Consider the following 8,469-nt stretch of genomic DNA (forward strand, 5'->3'; position numbering starts at 1 on the left):
TTGTTGTCATTGTAAAATGCATATCTACCACAGGCCAGTGTCCTTGCGGTTTACTGCTAGAAATTCTGCAGAAGTTGAACCTTGATATTAAGAAGTGTATTGGAAATTCAACCGATGGCTCAAGTAAAATACAAGGACAATATTCGGATTTTTTCAATTCACCTATGATCAGTTACACTGTGATTCAGTTGATTTTGAGTTTAACGGCCCTTTTAGCAGCGATGCTATATGAGACAGGACACACTGATTTACGGGAAATCCGAAGCACATGAGCTCCCGCCAGGAATCGAACCCAGGTCTCCCACGATAAAGGCGCATACGCTAACCGCTTAACCACTAAGAAACTCAGTTACACGTGTGGTGTTACGCTTATATACTCAATCATGTCATATGTGATCTGACAAAAAATTGCATTGATTCTGTGTCATTGTTCTGCTGAATGACTGTGCGATATTTATGCGTGAGTCTTTATCAGCGAATGGACATTTGGAAGATCAAATGTTAACAAAGGCGTCTTACAGTTATTGCCAAAACAAAATGGTAGAAAACACACTGTTTTTCAGAAAAAGTTTGGTCATTTTTCGGACCCAGAAAGTGCTTCGTATATAGAGTTGACTATAACAATTAAGAAAATTGCTTCTACAGAAAATATCAAACCAAAAGCTAGGTGTAAAGCGAAAGGATATATAAAAGATCTTCTCAAGTTCAAAACAACTCGGACAGCACAAATGTTCCTTAAGATATCTCAAGTGACGACCTCTCTGCCAAACTATCTCCAAATAGAGGGTGCTGCCAGTGTAGTCCTATCGGATGGTGCAGACTACTCTGTTCCAAGTGAAAGAGTAGAGAGATGATTTTGAATCCGTTAAGAATGCAGCATTAAGCTTTGCAGAATGGGCCAATAACAAATTTGAAGACTTAGAACGTGATTCTTTTTTTTTTTTCTATTGACCTGTCGACAATTTGCCTTCAGAGATGGACAAAGATTTTCCTGTGAATATGAATATGAAGCTGCTTCTATCCAATGACCAGGCACTGCATCGAAGCATCCAACACAATATTGGACATGGTAGTTTCGAGTATTTCTTCAAGATTCAAGAAGCAATGTACTTTATGGATTATTTGGACCCTAGACACTTCAACCAAATAACAGAACTTCTAGACGTGCCTTTCGATAAACTTACATTTTTTCTGAAAAACTTCAGTAAAGAAGTTTCGAAGGATAATATAAATGTATTCTCTTGGACTTTTGAAGGATGTGGATATCCTTGAAAATCAGTCTTGATGACGAGCACAACCGAGAAAAAATGACTGTCCTGATGGTGCAAGTGATTCAGAATTAGGAGAAAATACATTTGTTTACAAAGAAAGCGAATGCAAAACGTGTTGCAAAATTGTCCAATGTGCTGCTTTTTAATTTTGCAGAATTGTAAATTTTGCAGTAAACTTATCCAGGTTTCCAGCATACAAATTTCTATTGACTTTGCCCGTAACTCAGGTAACATGTAAAAGAAATTTTTCAAAACTTAAATAAACTGAAATACATTAAAAATAGGCTAACGAGTACCATGTCTCAGGAACATTTGAAAACATTTATGTTGATGTCTATTGAAAAAGATTTATTAAAAAATATTTCGAATGCAAAAGTGATAGATACAGTAGCATCAAAAACTAGTACACTAAAATATCTGCTAATTTTGTAATATAGTATACGTTCTCCTTGAACTTCATATAATATTTTGAACAATTCAGAATAATATACTGATGAAAAAAAATCAGGTTTTAATTGTCAATAGTTAATACTATTGACATACTGTAGAAAGAAAACTGTGCAACTTGATTTGTGACATTGGCCCTTGTGGGAGAAAGCGCCCGCGCCCCTCTAATGATACCTATCCGTCCCTGGTCCAAAGCCTGGATAAAGTGTGATGAAAATCAGCAAACATTCAAATATTGCATATGCAAGATTCTTGCTGGTTATGGTCTGGCGAGAATCTTGCAGATATGGTCTTGGTGTTGCGAGAATCTTGCAGGCATGGTCTCAGTCTTAGCCTTAGTCGTAGTCTTGGTCTTGCATCAGTACTTTTCTCACCACCAATCTGTTCAACTTTTAACCTTATTTTGGCCGCTATATATATATATATATATACTTATATGCTGTCCTATCAAGTGGTACGTTTTGTCACCTGTCATTATTTGATGGCTGATTGGAAGAGTCTTCGCAAGTAGCCCTCCAGTCAAGTGGTACGTTTTGTCGCTTGTCATTATTTAAAGTGTTTTTAGAAAACCCTTCACAAGCATCCCTCAGGGTAAGTGGTACGTTTTGTCGGTGGTACGTTTCGTCGCTAGTACGTTTTGTCGCGTATTCAAACAGTCTTCTACTGATTTAGCTTCAGCTTTCAATCTGAAATTTCAAGATAATATCGAGAAAATTGAAAATCAGTGGCGAACATAAATTTCATGAAATAAGTCTTCAATTGAATTTTTGCAAGAATTTAATCGCTACACAGATGCTGGAGGAGAAAATCTATTTTCAGAATTAGTTTTTTTTTTTTTTTTTTTTTAATGCTAATGCTTCCACATTCAAATGAGGAAATGAAGCATGTATTCTATCAGGTGAGTAAAGTCAAAAACAGACTCAGGAACAGGTTGAAAACAAAAACACTTTCTTTAATTTTAATGGTGAGATTTGGGTTGTGCAGCGTGTAAAGGAGTTATTCTCTATACAGAATTTCAGTCACGGTTTTCAAACAAAAGCAGTTCAGTACAAACAAACAACGGAGACAAAAGAAGCTTGGCCTGAACTGAAAAAAAAACGGGTGATGATATTTATCTCTGTGAGAACAGTTTTGCTTTAATTTTATGTTATGGAATTCGGATTTATTTCTCAGCGTGAAAGTTTTTTTTTTTTTTTTTTTTTTTAAAGCAATTTCTGGCCATTTTTAGCTGTTGATTTTAGCCACTTTTTTTCTTAAGTGTTGGCAACATCGTCTCACTTCGACCACTGGGTATGATTCTATTCAGAAGCATATATATATATATATATATATATATATATATATATATATATATATATATATATATATATATATATTACTATAATGCGATTTAGGCAACTCTGCCCCCAAACAAATTGTTGAAAGATATTAAAGTATTGTGTATTCTTAACTGTTAGGATTTTGTATGCCACTGATGGGAGTGTGGGTAGAATTTCAACTCTCTCTATCGAGTCCAGTAGTCCTGAACATTGCTAAAAAGATAAAACAAAACTCACGAAATTTAAAACAAGTATTTTAGCGCTCACTTCTGGTACGGGGGGTTCCCAGTTCGACGTCAGCTCGTAACAAGTGACCTCTGTGATGGACAAACATTATGTTTTCTTGGGGTTTTCCCGTTTCTTAAGACTTTCTTTCTAGGGATGGTCTTTTTCGAAAAATCTGTTTTTCGATTTTCGGAAATTTCATTTTTCGTTTTTTCGTTTTCGCTTTTTGGAAATATTTTCGTTTTTCGTTTTTTCGAAAAATTTTTCGTTTTACGTTTTTGATTTTTCGTTTTCGAAAAATTCATTTTTCGAAAAAGTATTTTTCGAAAAAATATGGCCATCCCTATTCTTTACTTCATCTATTATTATCATCCCGTCTACCTTAACTTCAAAGCGTAATCGTTCAAGCTCCTAGGTTCATATTTTTCCAGTATTTTTGTGTATACACGGGACAAGTCAAAATGATGGACCCCATTTCATAAATGTATTCTGCGAAATATAATAAACAAATGTTGTTGTGAGACATGTGCTAAGAAAAGTATACTGTGAAAGTTTGCTTCAAACATATGACAAGTGTTCTGTGTGAACGCCTCGCGTAACACGGTACACATCAAGCCGATAGTCTATCTCCTGACAAAATCTTTTGTAGCATACTGCATCAATGTTAACAATTCATTTCATACACGCTGATCACTCTTAGCGATAGAAAGTGGAAACACTGCGTGGAAACTAAACTTTGAAAATTAACATTTCGAAGTGTATGATTCACAATAATATTTTCTATATACTCATTAGACTTCACAGAATAAATTTCCGAAATGAATCCATCATTTTGACTTGCTCTGTGTATGGTAAATGTGCGTATCATACATAGCATCTTGTTAAAGAAAGAGGTTCAAACTCGGACTCCCCTCTGCGCACGCCACTGATTCTGACCAAAGTTTACTGAAAAACCTTGAAATGGAATTTTCACTAACTGATGTAAATTGATTTCCTTATTGTATATACATAGATACACAGGGACGCACACACGCGAGGGGGTACACCGGATCCGGAACCCTCTCTCCCTCCTTAAAAAAAAAAAAAAAAAATCCTAACTCGACATACTGTATGTACTTTTATACACTTTCTTAATAAAACTATATTTGTTTAGCAGAAAAAGGATTAATGTAACATAAAATTTTGATCTTACACTTCATTGTACTCTTTCTTTTATTATAAAAACAATCTAATTCCATCATGTTATTCCAAGAATATAGATGGCAGTACTTAACAATTGTTTATTAGATTTTCGGGTATAGAATAACATAGATGTAGTGTTTTGTAGTATTAGACACCTAAACTTTGGACCCCTCCCAACAAAAATTTCTTGGTACGCGCCTGTAAGATGCATATTCGACTCTGTTTATCTTTTGCTTATAACATATTCTAATTGCGTACGCACGCACGATACGCACTTGCAGTGAAACGCAAAACCTGTTCTCTTCCTTTCTCTCATTAAGTTAGCGGTTTCGTACTGCTACCATGATGTCCTCCGGTCATTGACACAAGCAGAACATTCTCACCGGCATCTGTATGCTTGGCTTGTCTCTGCAGTTGCTGCTTCTTAACATTGTCACAAGACTTCGGAAACAAAGATTATATACCACACAACATAATCACATTACATGAAGCCTTGGTTGGTTTCTACTTCCGTTACAAGGAGTTCATGAACGAGAAAGTAATTAGGAACGCAGCTAATTTACTGTATGTGACAATTATTATTGGTTCATCCTTATTTTATTTTTTTCTTTTATCATTATTAATTTCTGGATTTGCACTAGCACGGAATTTGGTCTAAACTGGTATAGATTCATATTTCCTACTTCGAATCGAAACAGTTAAATTGATGAATTTCGATGCTTGCTAAAGTTCTGCAGAAGTGTTTTATTAATTGCAATTACGAGTACACTCACTATTTTTCTTCTAACGAAGACATGAAAATGTAATCTTTGAGTTGAACGTCTTACGTTTATGCCTGTTAGGGTAAGGGAGACGATGATTAAAGCAAGTTAATGATGATGGAAAAATTGGTGGAATGAGAAAGTGGGAGGAAAGGGGGAGAAAACCCACAAATACGATATTGTCCACCACAAACTTATTTAGCAGGGGATCGAATCAGGGACCCCACGCACCAGAAGTAAGCGCGCTACCACTGAGTCACTGCACCCCCTGCAACGAAGACATGTTTTCACTTGTCTGTAAGGGGTTTTCCGAATCATCAGTCTTATTTGCAAGTGCCGGACTGGTCACGTTGACTACTTGGCGATCGCCAAGGGCCCAAGGCTCGAGGAACCCCGCAAGGATCACCTGAGTCTGAAAGCGCAAATGAATCCGACACACAAACTGAATGTAAAAAAATGGAAATGTGAACAATCAAAAGTACTTTGAATGTACGTATATCATGAATATACATTTCCTCCTCTTCTGTTTGAGCCTTCAACAGAGTGATTTGTTTAATAATTTATACACAGCTTTCAAATTTGTTCTTACCCTCCCAAGTCACATGTGAGTACTCAAGTCACATGTGAGGGGGCATTTTCTAAATTGACAATTTGTTAAAACTATACTAAGATCTACGATAAGTCAAAATCATTTGTCTCCTTTTTGTGTTTACAGAAAAAGATTTATTTCAGAATGTAGACAAATAATAATAATAATAATAATAATAATAATAATAATAATAATAATAATAATAATAATAATAATAATAATAATAATAATAATAATAATAATAATTGATGTGATTGCCTCAACAAGTGAAGAACTGTGTAAAAATACTGTCGAAGTAACCGAAGTAACTTCACGATTACGTTTGATTGTCTAAATATTATGGTAACTTTTTTTGCGATCTATTTTGTACTACATATTTATTCAATACAGAAAATATGATTTTGTCACTTATTATGTTTTGCTACTGACGTGTTAGCTTTATATATATATACAGGGGCGGACCCAGGATATGATCAAGGGAGGGACTAAACCATATTTTGCCGTTTAATCCAGTGTAAAGCAGGATTGAAGCCCATTTTATTCAGTGTATACCTGAGCGTCAAGTGGGGGCTATAGCCCCCATAGCCCCCCTTGGACCCGCCACTATATATATGATGGGGGCCTTTAAGGACCCGCGCAAAGGGCCCTCAACTTGGCCAGTCCGATACTGCTTGTTTGTAACGAGAAATCATCATCAGTGTATTTGAATTGAATTGTAGGAGGAATTTCTTTCGTTAGTAACGTCTTCGACAGACTTTTAAAAAGATATTTTTTAGATTTCACATAAAAATTTGTATTGCTCGACAAATCTCTTCAATAGCATGGCTAGAAATTATAAATACTACAACTAAACTTTTACAATACTAATTACGAAAATATTAAGTCCTTTTCTTCGCGTTTACAGTTCAATGCCTTGTATTTCCTTGGGAATTAAACAACATTATTAACGAACACAGTTGGATCTTGATAACTCGAATTCCTTAGTAACTGTAATGAAAACATGAACTGATAATTTAAAAACTAATGACATACGCTAAAGGTACTGTTCAGGAATTTTTCTTCCAGTTGGTGGGGTAATGTAATGAAAACATGAACTGAGAATTTAAAAAATCATCTTTTCATAAAAATTATAATGGCAATTTGGTAGGTGAAGATGGAACTAAGTTTTCTGTAATATTTTAACTTTTGGATACATGCATCACATTATTTTTAAAAACTCACAAGGACAGTACTTGTAATCAAGAAATCGTTGGAAGCAGAGCAAAATAGTCAAGAATCACCTGTAGTCAAATAACATTGCTTGTCAGTAGTAATTAACAATTCGGATAAAATCATGAAAAAGATGAAAGCAAACCTCAGGGTAAATTAAAATTCAAAAATACTTATTTTTACATCATTAGATAAGAACAATATTTTGTCAGGAAAGGTAATTAGGACTTTCCTAAGATTTTGTGAATTTTTATGTTGGCTTTTGGCAAAGTAAAAGAAAAAATAATTAAGGCAAACAAGGACAATAGTCCATATAAAATGACCAAGTTTGCAACTAAAAATTCATTCTGGTTTCTGCATTCTGCATTCTGGGTCCTGTATCCAGAATCGCAATGGAATGGTCTATACGAAATTACAAATGCCGCAAGAAAGACCATTGTCCGGCCAAGACCAAGCGAAATATGCAATAAGGTAATGTATGACTACAGAGAACTTTAACTGTCTATTTTGTATGTGACATGAAATTAGGAGGTCTCTGAAAGTGACAGGCAGATTCGAATGTTTAAATATTTAGCTTATTTCCGTTTGGTTAAGCATTGAGTAAAATTATAATGATCTGTTATACAATTAATCTGACATACTATGTCTGGTTGTGAATTCAGTACTCTTGGATGTTCACTGTTAAATAATTTATTTTGTTACAAAAGTATCCACTATACTACCATTGTAAGTCAGTTGTTTTATTAATAAAATATTGTCAATTGTGACAATAAGAGATTGCAACCACTCGTTTAATTGCACTCTTTCATTAAGGTACAAAGTCGCTATTTCTTTTGTAATTTATATAACACAATTTACGATTTAATACAATTAATTTTGATTTTTATTTCTTTAATTTTAATTTTTTTGACTTACGGTACATAGCTCCTTAGGCAAACATATGCCATCATGTGACATGTCAAATAGATATGTTGTTTTTCTCTGTGTCATAGAAACAATATCGAATTATTTTCAATTTTTTGTAATAATTTTGTTATCAGTTTAGCATAGTGTTTCTTTGCTAGTATACATGTTTTCTTATACACAATCGCTCACAGTAGACTTAATTATTTATCTCAAACTACCGCCTGCGTCTCTCGTTTTCGATCGTATAATACTAATATAACTATAGACTTGCTTATTTCTCTCAAAACTATCGCCTGTGTTTCTCGTTTTTGTTCATATTATACTAACATAATTAACCTTGGTACTCTCAACATTTCTTTTTCGTACTAAAAAAATCACTAATCATTCTCAGGTGAATCCTATTCATTTTCATAACAGGTATATTTTGCTAGAATATTTCGTTCAGTTTCAAACCATAAACCGTACTGACAAAATTGAGTTGAAACATACTGACTACACATGGCGTTTTGGGGAGTCGCGTCGAGAGGGTTTGTATTTGAATTTCCTCTTCTGTAAACGTC

At 34.4% G+C, this 8,469-nt stretch overlaps 2 long non-coding RNA genes across 2 annotated transcripts in view; one reads left to right on the forward strand and one right to left on the reverse strand.

The window, feature by feature from the left end:
- Positions 1–8,469, reverse strand: part of LOC145681007 (uncharacterized) — a 200,852-nt gene that overhangs the window by 136,412 nt on the left and 55,971 nt on the right. The window lies entirely within an intron of this gene.
- LOC145681008 (uncharacterized) overlaps positions 7,294–8,469 on the forward strand; it is a 91,408-nt gene continuing 90,232 nt past the window's right edge. The window contains exon 1 of the long non-coding RNA XR_014130711.1: positions 7,294–7,474. This is a non-coding gene — a long non-coding RNA (uncharacterized LOC145681008). The remainder of the gene's footprint in view (positions 7,475–8,469) is intronic.

Source organism: Thermobia domestica, chromosome 3 (genome assembly GCF_964235325.1).
Source record: "Thermobia domestica chromosome 3, izTheDome1.hap1.1, whole genome shotgun sequence".
Lineage (NCBI taxonomy): Eukaryota > Metazoa > Arthropoda > Insecta > Zygentoma > Lepismatidae > Thermobia > Thermobia domestica.